The sequence below is a fragment of the Vicugna pacos genome, chromosome 23, assembly GCF_048564905.1.
Source record: "Vicugna pacos chromosome 23, VicPac4, whole genome shotgun sequence".
Lineage (NCBI taxonomy): Eukaryota > Metazoa > Chordata > Mammalia > Artiodactyla > Camelidae > Vicugna > Vicugna pacos.
Genome location: NC_133009.1, coordinates 33,451,428 through 33,468,125, shown reverse-complemented (window position 1 = coordinate 33,468,125; position 16,698 = coordinate 33,451,428). Strand labels below are relative to the sequence as shown.

The following is a 16,698-nucleotide window of genomic DNA, read 5'->3' as shown; positions in this document are numbered from 1 at the left end:
GCAGGACCCGTGCACTGTGGCTGGTGCTCCATCTGGTCTCCTCCCATTCCAACAGCATCCGTTCTCACACATCTATTTGAACCCTGAGGTCATGTAATTTACACTCTAACAGTAATTTACTGATAAAAAATGATTCAAGGCATTTTTTGATTTCACTAAGATCCATTTCTTTAAAGAAAAATCATGTTATTTTTGGATGTTTGACATCTTCACAAGCATATTCATTGTACTGGTCAACACATCATGTAAAAACCCATAAGAAGAGTAATGATTATGTCTTCTTATATTCGGAGCAATGAAAATGTCAGCATGTTAAGCATCCTCATAATATTACAACCTTCCATATATTCCAGAACACATATAACATTAATACCTGGGATACAGTGGAAAACTCTAGCAAATCTCACAACTCCCTAATGGCTTCTTGCCACAGCTGCTTGATGGGGGAAGAACGTGTATCAAATTTTTATTCCTTTTTAAGCTCTAGAGAAACAGGCTTGTTTATTTATAGCAAAACAATGCTTTATCAGTAGCACTTAGAATATATTGCCTGCCATTTTTAATATTTATTGTGATAAAAACAGAAAGGAATGCAATTTTAAAGACAGAAAGAGATACAGTTTTGCCAAATTCCTTGAGACCCAGGTTGGGAGCGCTATCAGTGACAGCCGCTTTGGAAGAAGAAACATTATTTAGTCAAATTTCAAATAATGAAAAACAATATGATAACAGATAAGAGGAAACTACTTACTTGCTTTCAGACTATAAACTCAAATTGTGATGTAGATAAAGCAATCACTTCCCTTCCTATAACACATATGCGAATAGATAGGTTGAAATGGTGAGTAATCAAGAAAATGCGAAGATCTGTCCTTGTGATAGGACACGCGGAAACGGCAAGAAGGGATTCCGGGGACGGGTCCAAGGGGAGGCTGTGTGCGCCCAGTATCCTCCCTCTTCCCTTGAACTGGATCATCAGACATGAAAATCATTCTCACTTGTCATTACTTCCTCTTACATTTTTAAGTTGTTCTTCCCACCCCGCTCCCCTTAAAATCACTTCCTCTATCTCTCGTCAGTGGAAAATACTGCCTCAACTAAAAAAAGTAATGTGACCTAATAAAACACCTAAACAAAGTATTTTTTGTTTGTTTGTTTTTTGAGAGGCAAAGTAATTAGGTTTATTTATTCATTTTTTAATGGAGGTACTGGGGATTGAACCCAGGACCTCATGCACACTAAGCATGCACTCTACCACTTGAGCTATACCCTCCCCCACTATATTTTGAATCCTTTTCTAATTCATATTTAGAAAAAGGAAAATTAGTTTCTGGATTTAAAATGTACTTTGTTATTACTATTTTTTTTAATGCCACAAAATTAAAAAAGAAAACACAACAAATTTGAGGAAAAGGACCAAAGAACACTTGATTTTAAAAGCTGGACAAATGAGCAAGTGATAGAAATGGAACCAAGATGCCAGCAAACCTAAGTTTCCCGTGGATAACTTCATAACCGACAAAGACCTCATGAAGTATGCGAAACATCTTGATTTATGCTTTCAAGGATTATGTATCCAAAGTAGAATTTTGCAAGTCTTTTGAAAATTGTAATCCTATCTAGAACTCTACAATTTTAATACGAGGCTGTCTTGGGAAAATTTCGAAGCTTCATACAAAGGCTCATGAAATCATAATTCAAATGAAAATACTGCTATCCCTTCCTGAGACACAAGGTGCTCTGTGATCTGCCCCCATCCAACTGCCTCTTTGCTCTCATTTATCTATTTTAGCAGAAGTGATACAGAACAGGTCAGAATACCCTTCATGAGAGATTCGCTTTCACATCACCGTGACTTTTCTAGTGCTCTGAAAGGAAAGCATTTCTCCCACCCTGTTCCCTTAATGAAAAGAAAATCCTATTTATCTTCAAAGAATCAAATCAAATATCCCGTCTATAATTTCTTTCCTGGAATGAATTCCTCTCAATAAATTGAGTTCCCCTCAAGTACTATACATACCACTATAATATCACCACTTAGCACGCTCTGCAAGTTATCTGTTTTCTATGGCTTGCCTTTTCTACTAGGCTAGAAAGTTCTTAATTAGAAAAACTTGGCTTTATTTATCTCTATCCTTCCAGTGCCTAGTACAATGGGCACTCAACAGGTGCTAAAAATATCTATCATAAAATAACGAGATCATCCCCAGAACTAGGCAACTGGTAATACGGTCAAATTGCCTCAACATCTGTGGAATTAACATTTTACTCTCTTTTGTTTCCTACAAGCTATGGGATTGATCGTATACCATCATCAAAATAACAAGGAAAATCTTAAAGAGGATTATATCCTCCTGCAGATGGAGAAACATAACTACTTCCTTCTGCCACTGCATCTTCTAAAAGATAAGCAGTTGGCATGATGCTTTAAAGTTATGTAATACATATTATGCCATTAGAGCATGTGGAGTAGGGAGGGAAACCAATGCCTTGAGGAACTTAAGTACCCGGATTACGTGTTTTGTTTTCAGCAGATAAAGCCTCTTGGCTCAGTGTAAAGAAGTTTCATGATATTTGTTCTGATTAGAACTAAGGCAGTCTTCATTGTACTAAGGAAACACTGTGGAAGACACCGGAACATGAGAAGGAGGGAAGGAGGGAGAAGGGGAGAAAAAGAGAGGTATTGAGAGAGGAAGGAAGGAAGGAAGGAATTAGATCTTTCAAACTGAAAATGTATCAAGTGCAACTTGGGTGTTCCTGCTGGGACAGTGACACTCACAATGTACCTCCTCTTTCACGTTCATGGTTCCTGCATCATGGCATCTACAAACATCATCACGGGTCAGAACAAACTCCAGGGAAGAATTGGCTGAGATCACCCTTTTCCTGTAACGCTACAATGATGCAACTTCATTAAAATCAAAGGAAATTCAAAGCCTCCGAATAACCAAAAAACATACAAATACTTAAGGGCTGGGTCTACTTCCAACCCAATTAAATGTGAGGATCATTTTCCTGTTGCTCAGTGTAAGTTTTGCTTCTTATCTCTAAATATTTCCCTGCTGTTTGACAAGAAATAAAAGAAACATTGCTAAATCTTTCATAGTATATATTTCACTGCAGTCTATATTTTACACTTGATATAAACATTTTACGACAGGTGCTGTACACTGTAATTTTTATTCATTTTTTTTCCTGTGGAAGGAAATAAAAATGATAGGCTGAAATACTCTGGCATCTAAGATTTTAAAGCATCAATCTTTTTATTGAAAGTTATAGATTATATTAACACTAGGCTATCAGCAATGAAAATACTCTTTACATTTTAGTATCAACTGTCTGCACCTCAGTCAGCTTTCCTTAAAAGATAAAAGCCAACAAATTCGGTTACTGGGTAACAACCTGACCTAAAGTCTGATCTGCAGTTATTCAGCCAAATGAGACTAGTGGAAAAAAAATCTATTGTCACTCAGATGCAGATGAAAACATTTAAACTACGAACTTTTTTTAAGTGTAGTGATTTGCAAATATTAGTCTTAATTGTTAACACTGAATGTGAAATATAAAAACATAAATTACAGTTTTATGACACTCAGACACCAATATCAGCCTTAATCATGACACTGGTAAGCAATTTTTAGCTGTAATGTTTTATTTTTCTGATTTCCTCATAAAAAATAACAGAATCTGTATTAATACAATCAAAAATTTGTGGAATACTAATATTGTTGATATCATCTAGGGAATTCTCTTACTTAGGCTTAATTCTCAAAAATATGTATTTGATGTCAAATCCTGGAGTAAAATAGTAACATTAAACCTTTTTTTCTTTTACCTCTGGAATTGTGTATATAGCACTTAAAGCTTGCTTGTTTCTCTCAGGAAAAATGTTCCATTAAGCTTGAATACATACATAAGCTTATCAACCAGTAACTCTAAGTCAAAAAAAACTTGAATCATTCTCATCTGGGTGTTATTTCATTTCTTGATCAACATTTAGGATGGGTATTCCATTTAACTGACATAAAATATAACATTAAAATAATAAAATTTATTACCACCCAGAGATCATTCTGTTGCACTAAAATAAACAAATTGTACAAGGAAATACTTAAGGGCATATTAACAAGGTGAAAGTATTTATGAACATAGTTTTTGAAATATTTTGTTAATGACTAGATACAAAAATATAGAGGACTTTTTCCCCCACTGGATGAATAGTTATTAATACTTATCTTTTTATGTACAAGTAATCTTCAGTCCCAATTTTAGGGAACAGTATTACACAGTAATGTTATCTATAAGTATGTGATGATGCTACATTGATACAATGACCACAGGAAAGTTCGGAGAAGACAGATGACCAATATTGCAGAGAAAAACACATCTTTTCTAAAATTCATCAGACTTCTTAATTAAAGTCCTCAAAGACTTCAGCCACAGTTTGAAGTGTAGGAGACAGACCAACAAAAGCTAAACGTTCATATTAAAAAGCAGTGGTTTCTCAAATTTCAATGTACATTACAATCACCTAGAGTGTTTGTTAAAACACGGATTACTGGGGACACATTCCATACCCACTTCCCTCCCAGCTGCGTCTCTAATCAGTAAACCTGGGGAAGGGCCAAAGAACTTATATTTCTAATAAGTTACCAGGTGCTCCTAGGAGAGGAACCACACTGGAGGGTCAACCTGGCTGTGTATTACCAGCAAGGGGGAATATTTGCAGGATACTGTGGCTCAGGCTGACCACCTGACCTTCTCATGTCATTGACTGGGGCAAGACAGCGCTATGCGCTGTTGAAGCTCTGCAGGCGTTTCCAAAAAGTCTAGAGAAAAAGTGCACTCTTCAGGGACGGTGTGACTCTTGAGCTGGCCACTGACATACAGATGGAGCACCCAAAGCTTTAGAAAACTGGTGAAGGATATTTGATGGTAATAATTAATTACGCTTCCACAGCCTGCTCCACTTTACAGGGTGCTCACCTACGCTTTATCTTGTTTAACTTCTGTTTTGTTTTGTTTTGTTTGGAGGGAGATTAAGTTTTTGTTTTGTTTTATTTGTTTTGTAATGGAGGCCCCAGGGATTGAACCCAGGACCTCGTGCAAGCTAAGCACATGCTCTGTTACTGAGCTATACCCTCTCCCCCATCTTTTTAACTTTTGAACTTACAACAATTCAAAACATAAGTATCATAATTTCCATTTTTCAGAAAAATACATTGAAACTCAGGAATCTTTCTTTATTGCCCACAGTCACAACTTTAATATGCAGGCATCGTAACTGAAATCCAAGCGTCTGGGCTGTGAGTGAAGTGATCACTGCTGTATACCATGTGATCACTGCATTGACAGGACACTGCACAGACCAAGCCAGGCAGGGCAGAGACTGTACTGGGGAGCAGTGAAAAGTGATACAGAATATTTGGAGGAAAATAGCTCTCAGGAGGGTAGGGCAAGATCATGGAGTATCTCGGGGGAAAAAAAAAAATCAAGTCAGGGAATTGGAAGTTTGAAGCAACCAATGAATGAAAACTGTGTACGATTCCATCACAGGAAGACATGCAAATCGTATAGGTAGGTCAACGTCTTACTCTCTGGAATCTATGTGTAGAAAGCTCACAAACTAACCGACTACATGGCTGTAAAAAGAAAAGACAGCTCATCGTTCTCTTTAATTGCTACCATCAGCCTGATTACACACCCAGCTCCAGAGCAGGAGGCTGGTGGAGGAGGGAGGGGAGGGAGAGAGACAAGGAAATGCCGTGCCCATTTTGATTCTTGGCCTCTGCCCCTTTGGCTCCCCATTTCCCTGTCTGGGGCTGAGGGAAAAGTGCGGGCCCCTTGGCTGAGGGAAGCGGTGCGCCCTGCGCTCACGCTGGCTGCGGCGCTGCCTGCACTGTGCCCATCCGCGGGCACTGAGAGCTGCTGCTGAGGGTCGCTGACTTGACTCCCCAACAACAGGGCATCTTACAAAGTTCCAGAGTCCCAGGCGCCTGGCATTCTCTTTCTCCTCCCAGGATTCGTTGTGAGTTCTGCATCCCACTGCTTCTTGTCACTGGCATTTCTGACACTGTAAGTTTCACCGGCTTTGACCGCCACGTGGCAGGGTTATTTTCCTCAAAACCCAGGTCTGCTGCACAGCCCTTTCATCCTGTGAGACTAACTCAAAAGTGGCAGAATCTTCTGTACAGAATGTGTTGCCTCCCAGACCCAAGGTCGTCCACCAGGCACTGCGCTTCCTTCTCTGCGGCCCGGGGCCCCGACGCAGCGATCTGCCTTTTGCACAGGAAGAGAGGGAGCACCGGGGCCCTTCAGGCCACCATGCGAGTCTGCCCCAGAGAAGGGAAGGCGGAAGGAAGGAGGACTGCATGGGAGAGTCTTACATCATGGTGCGGTTCTAAGAATGTCTGGGTCATGGTGATGGGGAGTCCTTGAGCCAGTTGCATGCTGGAGGTGCCTGACACCTCACAGAAGTGGGCCTGCACTGGTACCCCTTTCCATGCTCAGTCATCGGCTGGGAGTAGCCAGTGAGCTGTGCACGAGTGATGACTACAGAGTGTCAGCCGCTGGGGGCGTCCTTCAATGATGCTCTCAAAAGCAAGAAGGCAGAGAGGCACATTTTCACGGGCTCCACAGACATAAACCACCTTCCAATTCTGCTTTTTGCCACGTAGGTCGGGGTGCACCAGGAGCACTGGGCCAGTCTTTCACATTGCGATGCCACAGCCTGGCTGCTACTATCAGCCCCCAAGCGGGAATAAAGCCGCCCTGCACACGGCTCCAGGCGGAGAGCAGGTCAAAACCCGGCTGCCCTCAGCAATCTCTTCACTCTTTGAACCCACCCCCCTGACCTCCAGGAGGGCAGCACACATGTGTTTCTCTGGTTTGACCCTCTCCCTTCCCCACAGTCTTCTGGGGCCCAAAACTATTAGCTTTTAATTCCCTTACTTATGGTTGGGATTTTTAATATTTCCTATCCTTAATTCTTCTTACCATAGCTTGAATTGATTAAATGTCTATGACCTAATCAACAAGAAATTTTCTTTATCTGTCAATGGAAATGAATAAACCAAGAAAATCTTCTGAAAAAGCTTGATTTTCAAGACTACTATCTTGAAATATTATTCAAGATCTCCAAAGGTACATGTGTTTGTTCCCTCTTTCTCTTTGAATTCCTCCTTCAAATTCTATCTACTTATTTCTGCAGCAAAGGGATGCCTCCGGCAGATTAGGGAATAATCCTGAACCAGGGAACGTGAAGGAGACAAGTGACTGTTTTTTAAATGCATTCTCTTCATTATGAGTCACGACAACTGACAAAACTAAGCGAACAATTGTTAAGTGCCAAGTGGGGAAGTGATTTAACCAAGGAAAACAATCAGAGAAAGAGCTCTGCCCTAGTCTGTAGTTCACGTGATTGACACCTGCAACTTGCAGCTTTCCTGTGACCACTGTGGGGGGATCTCACTAGACTGTGGGCGACAGGCGGGGGGGTCAGGTCAGCGATGGGATAGTAACATCACAGGAATATGTCTGTGACGCATTCTGCGATATCCTGGCTGGCATCTCTGCCTGAATATTGAGAAGGAATCTTTTCTCAGATGTTTTCAAATAGAAGTTTTCTGGTCCCTTTCCCAGGATTTCTTTAATCTCCTTCACATGCCCATCTTTCTATTTGTCTCTGTCCCTTTAACTTCTTTTATCATTTTATCAGTCGTATCTTCCTCCTGTTTCTAGTCCAGTCACCTCTCCCCAGGCTACAGAGGCTGGCACTCATGAATATTTATTTATTCATGAGTATTTATTCATGAGTATCAGCAGGATGTGAGTATTTTTCACATGGGTCCACTGCTGGATAAGGAGGGGAAAGCGGAACTTCAGATCCTGAGCGCAGAGAAACATAGAAAAAGCCAGCCATCCCATCTTGTTTCCAAAGGTAAAATGAACTTATTGTTCTTTCTGTGTATAAAAATAAAATGCCACTCTCCAAAATCGTGGGAATACTTTCCTGCCAACTCTCAGTTTCTGGTGGAGCAGGACGAAACTGGGTGGAGGGTAACTTCTTATTCTGAAACATAATCCTCCCTTCATCAGGAAGGAGAAAGATCATATTAATCCAAATAAAGGGAGTTCTGGTTAGTTTCAGTCCATTTCTTTGAATTCACCTTGTGCTACACAAGACTTGGCCATCAAGACGCTAAGAACTGCCTTCAGCCTAACAGTAACTCCTGAGTCTGTACACCTGTCTAGAGGACAAGACCGGGGGAGTCCACCTCTCTCACTATTTCAGTTCATTACTGACGACCAGGCTTCCACCATGCCCTGTTTACCCCAGACCCTCGCCAGTCTTCCCGTGACGTCTAATAAATTCAGTTAAGGATAAGAAAATGTTGTGTGATGAATCCTCTACATGGGATTTGGGGAGAGCGTCTCTAAGCAGGTGACATTTGCACAGAAACCTGAATACGCGGAATTATACAAATACGAGGGGAAAATCCCTCCAAATTGTCACAGCAAGTGGAATGCCATGGTTGCAGCACATCTGAGAAAAAAACATTCTAATTTGATGCATTCTAACAATTTGACTCTGTTGGTTACCGGAAAGCTTCCTTTTAAATTACTTTGGGTTTTAATCACCGTCTCTAGCTCCATTCCCACCCCCACTCCCTACCGTGGCTTCTTCCATTGTCAGGCAGAGACTGCATAAACTGGCAATGTTGCCACCATACATGTTTGGTGTAACCTGGTGGTGAAACCACCTGTACCTGGAGAACTTGTTTATGGAAGCTTTTTAATCACAGATTAAATTTCTTTAAAAAATGTACAGATGTTCAGATTCTTCCTTCTTGAGAGAATTTTAGTTGTTTGTATCTGAAGAATTGGTCCGTATCCTCTAAACTGTTGAATTTAAGGGCATTGAGTTGTTCTTGGTATTTCCTTATCATCCTTTTCAGTGTCCGTTTGGATAGCAGTAATGTCTTCTCTTTAATTCCTAATATTTATAATTGATGTTTTCTCTTTTTTTAAATCTTTGTCAATGTAACTTAGCAGTTTATTAACTTATTGATCCCCCAAACCAGTTTTTGTTTTCATTCATTTTCTATGTTTTCTGTTTTCAATTTAATTAATTTTTTCTCTTTATTATATTCCTTTCTTTTCCTTCAAGTTTAGATTTTCTTTCTCTATTTTATTGAAGTAGAAACTAAAGTTGCTATTAGATCTTTCTCTTTTTCTAATATTAGTTTCAATGCTAAACTATAAAATAATCTCTAAGCATGGCTTTTTATTATTGTATACATTTTGATTATATTATTGTACACATTTTGATACATCACATTTAATTTTCCTTCAGTTCAATATGGATAGATGATAGATTTAAAAATATTTTGAGACTTACTCTCTGAACCATAGATTATGTAGAAGTGTACTTTTAAATTTGCTAAACAATTGTGGATTTCTTAGATTATCTTATTGTTGCTGGTTTTTAGTTTATTTCCATATATTCTGAGAATATATCTTGTATAATTTCTGTTCTCCTAAACTTAAGCTGTGTTTATTACACAGGTTATGATTCATCTTGGTTAACGTTCCATGTACACTAGAGATGAGTGTCTACCGTTGTAAGCAGTGCTCTATAAATTTTGATTATGTCAAGTTGGTTGATAATGCTTTTTTGGTTACCTATATCCTCAGTTATTTTGCTTTTTTAAAATTAATTAGAGTATATAATACTGTGAGTATTGAAGTTTATCTCTCATTTCAGATCAAAATTTATTGCATGTATTTTGATTTTTTTTCTTACTATAGGTGTACATGTTATACACTCAGAGAAATTACCCCTTTATCATTACATAAAATCATTTTTTATCTGTGATATTTTTAATTTAGAAATTAATATAAATGCTCCAGTCTTCTTTCAGTGTGTATCTGCATGACATTTTTTTCCTCTAAGCTTTTCACTTTTATCTTCTAAGCTTTTTACTTCTATCGTCTAATTTTATTTATATTTAATGTATTCTGGTAAACAGAATATAAGTGTATCTTGCTTTTCATCTAATCTGATCATCCATGTGTTTTAACCGGTACGTTTACCTGGATCACTTACTTGTTTTTGTATACAGGCAGACCTCATTTTACTGCACTTTGCCTTATTGCTCTTTTCAGACATGGCATTTTTTACAGATCGAAGCTCTGTGGTAATCCTGTGTTACGCAGGTCTATTGGTGACATTTTTCCAACAGCATTCGCTCATTTTGTGTCCCTGGGTCACAGTTTATAATTCTCACAGTATTTCAGACTTTCTCATTATTATTATATTTGTTAGGGCACATGGTGATTTGTGAGCCTTGATGTTACTACTGTAATTGTTTGGGGTGCCATGAACCATCCCATACAAGATGACTAACTTAATCCATAAACGTATGTGTTCTGACTGCTCCACTGACCGGCCCTTCTCCCATCTCCCTCTCCTCAGGCCTCCCTATTCCCTGAGACGTTACAGTATTGAAACCGGGCCAATCAATAACCCCACAATGGCCTCTAAGTATTCAAGTAAAGAAAGAGTCACACATCTCTCACTTTAAATCAAAAGCTAGAAATGATCAAGCTTAGTGAGGAAGGCATGTGAAAGGCTGATACAGGCTGAGAGCCAGGCCTCTTGTACCAACAGCTGGGCAAGTTATGAACGCAAAGGAAAAGGTTTTGAAGAAAATCAGAAGTGCTCCTCCAGTGAACACACAAGTGGACCAAACCAGCCAGAATATCCCCCAAGCCAAAGCCTGATCCGGGGCAAGGACCCAACTCTCTGTAATTCTGTGAAGGCTGGAGAGGTAAGAACGCTGCAGAAGAGCAGTCTGAAGCGAGCCGAGGTTGGTGCACGACATTTAAGGAGAGAAGGCATCTCCATGACACACAAGTTCCAGGTGAAGCAGCAAGGGCTGAAACAGAAGGTGCAGTAAGTCATTCAGAAGGTCCGGCCAAGATCATTAATAAAAGTGGCTAAATTAAACAACAGATTTTCAATGTAGACAAAACAGCCTTCTATTGGCAGAGGATGCCAACTTTTATAGCTAGAGAGATGTCAATGCCTGGCTTCAAAGCTTCAAAGGACAGGCTGACCCTCTTGTTAGGGGCTAATGCAGCTGGCGACAGTGAGTTGAAGCCAATGCTCATTTACCATTCTGAAAATCTTAGGGATGATGCTGAATCTACTCTGCCTGTGCTCTATAAATGGACCAACAAAGCCCGGACGACAGCACATTCATTTACAAGATGGTTTACTGTTGACACCTACTGCTCAGAAAAAAACAGATTCCTTCCAAAACAGTACTGCTCATTGACAATGCACCTGGTCACCCAAGGGCCCTGATGGAAATGTACAAGATTAATGTTGTTTTCATGCCTGCTAACGCAACATCCATTCTGTAGGTCCATAGATCAAGAAGTAATTTCAACTTTCAAGTCGTATTATCTAAGAAATACATTTTGTAAGGCCACAGCTGCCATAGATAGTGATTCTTCTGATGGATCTGGGCAGAGTAAATTGAAAACCTTCTGGAAAGAACGCAGCATTCTCGTTGACATTAAGGACATTCATAATTCATGGGAAGAGGTCAAAATACCAACATTAACAGGAGTTGGAAAGAAGCTGAATCCTCATGGATGACTTTAAGGGGATCAAGACTTCAGTGAAAGAAGGAACTACAGACGCAGTGGAACAGCAAGGGGACTGAAATTAGAAGTGGAGGCTGCAGGAGGGACTGAACTGTACAATTTCAGGATAAAACTTGACGACGAGGAGTTGCTTCTTAGAGACGTGCAAAGACAGTGGTTGCTTGAGATGTAAACTACTCCTGGAGAGCATGCTGTGACGATTATTGAAATGACAACAGAGGATTTAAACTATTGCATAAACTAAGTTAATAAAGCAGTGGGAGTGTTTGAGAGGACTGACTTCAATTTTGAAAGAACTTTTACTGTGGGTAACATGTTATCAAACAGTATTGCACGCTACAGAGAAATCCTTTGTGAAAGAAGAGTCAATTTGATGTGGCCAACTCCCATGTTGTCTTATTTTAAGAAATTGGCACAGCCATCCCAGCCTTTAGCAACCACTGCCTTGATTAGCCAGCAGCCATCGGCATAGAGGCAAGACCCTCCTCCAGGAAAAAGATTATGACAACGACTTGCTGACTGCTCAAATGGTTAGCTTTTTTTGCAATAAAATATTTTAAATTAAGATATGTACACTGTTCTTTTAGACATAATGCTATTGCATACTACAGTATTATATGCATGGGGAAACCAAAAACTTCCCAAAACTTGCTTTATTGCAGTGGCCTGGAACTGAACACACAGTATCTTTGAGGTTTGCCTGTAACAACTTTATTTGGATATAATTGACACACCAAAAAACCCCAAAAATCACCCTTATAAAACTTACAATTCATAAATGAAGTAAATCTACCATCTTTCTAGGTGATCTCTATTTGTCACATCTGTTTTTTGTTTCTTTTAACCTATTCTTCTCCCCATCTCTGGACTTAACTGAGCATTGTCATAATTCTATTTGACATCTATATTGACTTATTTTTAGACCTTTTAAAAATTTTAATGCGTAGCCTTATAATTTACAAATAAAATAATACAAATGAAACTAAATACAAAATAGAAACAGACTAAGAGACATCAAAAATAAACTATGGTTACCAAAGTATGGATTTACTGTACAGCAAGGGAGCTATATTCAATATCTTGAAATGGCCCATAATGGAATATATCTGAACCACTTTATTGTACACCTGAAACTAACACAGTATTTTAAATCAACTCTATTTTAATAAAATAAAATTCTGCAGTAGAGTGTAATGAAACTGCCGTACATCTTGATTGTGGTTTTGGTTAAAACTCACAGAACTTGCTGGGTGCATTTTACTGTGTTAAAGTAGACCTCAAAAAATTTAAAAAATATATAATGTGACATAACAACAAAAAGCAATGAATTATAAACAGGATGACAACATATAAGAAAAGCGACATTCACCAAGAATTAAAATGGTAAAATCAGCTAATTTGCCATTAGTACATGTGCCATTTAAGACCTTACTTTTAAAAATTAACTTGCCTCAAAAAAATAGGAATGGTATATAAAGTGTAATAATGCATTTCACAATTTAATCGAATAGACATGCATAGAACTATAATCAGTCATGACTCCAGCAGAAAACAGACAGCACTTTCAAACAGGTTAACCAAGCAGTGCTGACGGAAGCAGCTGTTTACGGAGTTGCTGGCAGAGGTAAGAGAATTGAACAAAGGGTGCCGGGGTTCTCCAGGAGCTAGCTACCGCGTGAAATCATTTTCCCCAAGTGCAAAGGAGCAAGCAGAGAGAGAGCATCTCAGAACCCAGTTAAAGATGTAGTCATGATGGTGGCCATAGAAGTCATGCATCTAACAGCATCCATGTCCTTCAGGGAAGAAATGGAGCCACTGCCAAACTGTGGCCCCATAATTGGCAAATACCATGATTAAATACCCTACCTATACTCTTCTTATGTTTTTTTTTAAGATTTAGGTATAACTGATGTATAAAATACAAAAACTGCACATATTTATTGCACACATTTTGATGAGTTTGGACATAAGCACACACTCATGATAACATGACCACAATCAAGGTACTAATAAACACATCTATCATCTCCAGAAAGGTCCTTGTGTGTGTGTATGTGTGTATGTGTGTATGTGTGTGTGTTGTGGTAAGAGCACTTAACATGGGGTCTACCCTCAACAAATTTCAAGGTACGTAATACCACGTCGTTAACTATAGTCACTGTGTTGTTTAGCAGACCTCTAGAACCTACTCATCTTGAATAACTGAAACTTTGTACACAACGAGCAACAACTCCTCATTTCTCCTACCGCCAGCCGTTGGCAACCAACATTCTACCCTCTGCCTCTAAGAGGCTGCTTTAGATTCCTATGTAAGTGGATACACGCAGTACATGTCCTTCTGTGACTGGCTTATTTCACTCGGCATAATGTCCTCTAGAACCACCCATGTTGACACAAATGGTAAGATTTCCTTCTTTATAAAGGTTGATTAACACCCCACTGCATACATATACCACATTTTCTTGATTCAGCTGTTGATAGACACTCGGACTGCTTCAATATCTTGGCCACTGTGAATAATGCTAAAAAATCATACAAATGACTCTCTATACAAAACAGAAACAGACTAACAGACATAGAAAGCAAACTTATGGTAGCAAAGTGGATTTACTGTACAGCACAGGGAACCATATTCAACATCTTGTAATAGCCTGTAATGGAATATAATCTGAAATACTGTGTATACACAGACACACACACACATATATACACATAGACTGCTGGGCATCCTAACGGGTGTGAGATGACAGCTCATAGTGTTTTTTTAATTTCTCTGGTATTTAGTGATGTTGAGCGCATTTTCATGTACTTCTTGGCCATTTGTATATCTTCTTGGAGAAATGTCCATTTAAATCCTTTGCCTACTTTTTAGTCAGGTTATTTGTTTTTTGTCACTGAGAAGTAAGAGATTCTTATATATTTTGGATACTAATCCCTTATCCAATAGTTGGTTATAAATATTTTCTATCACTTCACAGCTTGCCTTTTCAGTCTACTAATTATTTGCTGTAGGGGAGCTTTTAGTTTGATATAGTCCCACTTGTCTGTTTTTGTTGCCTGTGCTTTTGGTGTTAAATCCAAGAAACCATTATACCAATATCAAAGTCAAAAAGCTTTTCCCCTATGTATTCTTTGAGGAATTTTAGTGTTTCATGTAATACGCTTAAGTCTTTAATCCATTTTTAGTTGATGCTTGTGTGTGGTGTAAAAGTGTCTTTTCCCATTTTTTAAATCAACCTGAAGACACCTTGTATTCTTAATATTTTATTTACCCACTCTCCTCAGCAACTGAATCACCCTTTCAGTAGCTATTCAAGATTCATATTCTACAGATGACTGATGTAAAATTTATGGAAGTCTTTAAAATTATTGAATACTTCAGCAGAATGCCTATCTGGCAAGGAGTTAAAAATGTCAGGAGTTTATACACAAAGCCACTGTGAATTCCTTTGGGCCCTCCACACCCCAAACTTCCTCCCTGTACCAGATCCCCTGCCTGGCAGTGTCCCTGTGTTCGTAACATCGCGCTGCCACTGACCGCTCACATGCCTAACGTTCCCACTGAGGAGTCTGACCTCCCTGTTCATAACCCAGCACAAGCACCGCTCCTGGCAGAGCACACTTACTTCATCAGTGTTTGCTGAATGTGTTCAAAAAATGATTCAGGCTCTCAACTTCATTTTTAATGTTGTTAAATGATACAGTTGTACCAAAATTGCTAATAGTCTGTTTTTCATTTTTCCAGTTGTCTCTTAAATTGCAATTGCCAAGTTGAAACTTTAACTTTCTATCTTGTTGTTTCAAATCAATTCAGCAAACGTAGATTAAATCTTAGTTTCATAAATACAATGATGAAAACAATGACCTTAAACTGTTGTAATACAAGAGCAGAGAGAAGCACAAATAGCCCTGAGATACAGGCAGGGTGTGGAAAGGGTAATAAGATATTTAATGCAAAATACTGGATCAACACAAAAGATGGGATACTTCTTCTAGAAGTCTTCCTGAAGAAATGCGAATGGATGGGGATTCATATACTTTATGTAAGAGAATAGAGAAAGGGATATTACAAAAATATAAAACAGAAAGGAGACAGAGGGATCAAAAATTGTCAGAGAGTGCTGATGCAAATAAAACGCAGACATGTCAGAGCCTTAAACTGGGAGGAAAAATTGTGTGTGTTTGTATGTGTGTGTTCATTAGAGGGAGTGAAAATCCAAGCTAGAGGAGCAGCAGTGGGGACATAGTTAAGCGTACTGTGTTAGAATGTCATGGAGATGAAACTCAGAGGCAGAGCATGTGCACATAGCCTGGTGCTGGGGCACTAGAAGAGGTGATCAAGGAAAAAGGGAAAGAAACAGGAGCAGCCTGAGGACAGGACTCTGGGTAAAAGGTACTTTTAGGAGACACAGTATTTATATTTTAGATTTATGATTTTATACTATTTATGATAGTATTTATATTTATGATTTATTAACCATTAGTACAAGATTTTACACTACAAAGTTTAATGTTTAATAAATAATATTACACAACCAAAAGTTAATTTGTTAGGTTTTTTTTTAAATTTCTTCTTTTTTTTTCCTTCTAGAATTCTGGATATTCTGATTTTTAAGGGCCTGTGGTTGTTAATAACTATATTGGCTTTCTTTGTAGTTAACAGATAATATTGTTGCACCTGCCATGAGACTGGTTCCAATTGACTCATCTCACATTTACTCATCTCAGATCATATGCAAAAATCTCCAGGTATTAATAAACTTTTTAAGTGGCAGAAACAATGACTCTCCTGAAAGCCATGGAAAACATATAACCCCTCGTAACTCAGTCCTTTGCGAGCCCACTGCATCTTACATTAGGACACTCGTAAAAGTGCATAATCTCCTTTCCCTTTATTGCCACTTTGAGCTCCAGCCATTTAAAAGCCCACTTTAACTGTTTCATGAGATCTATGATGTGACACTATGGCTCAGGTTCTTTTTTTATCACTTTTTATAACATGTCTCCTAAGTTGCCTTGCTA

General features: G+C 38.8%; 1 non-coding gene across 1 annotated transcript; it reads right to left on the bottom strand.

Moving 5' to 3' along the window:
* Positions 1-1,200: 1,200 nt before the first annotated feature.
* On the bottom strand, positions 1,201-1,274 carry TRNAT-AGU (transfer RNA threonine (anticodon AGU)). Its single transcript has one exon. It is a non-coding gene; the product is annotated as a tRNA-Thr (tRNA).
* Positions 1,275-16,698: the final 15,424 nt, after the last annotated feature.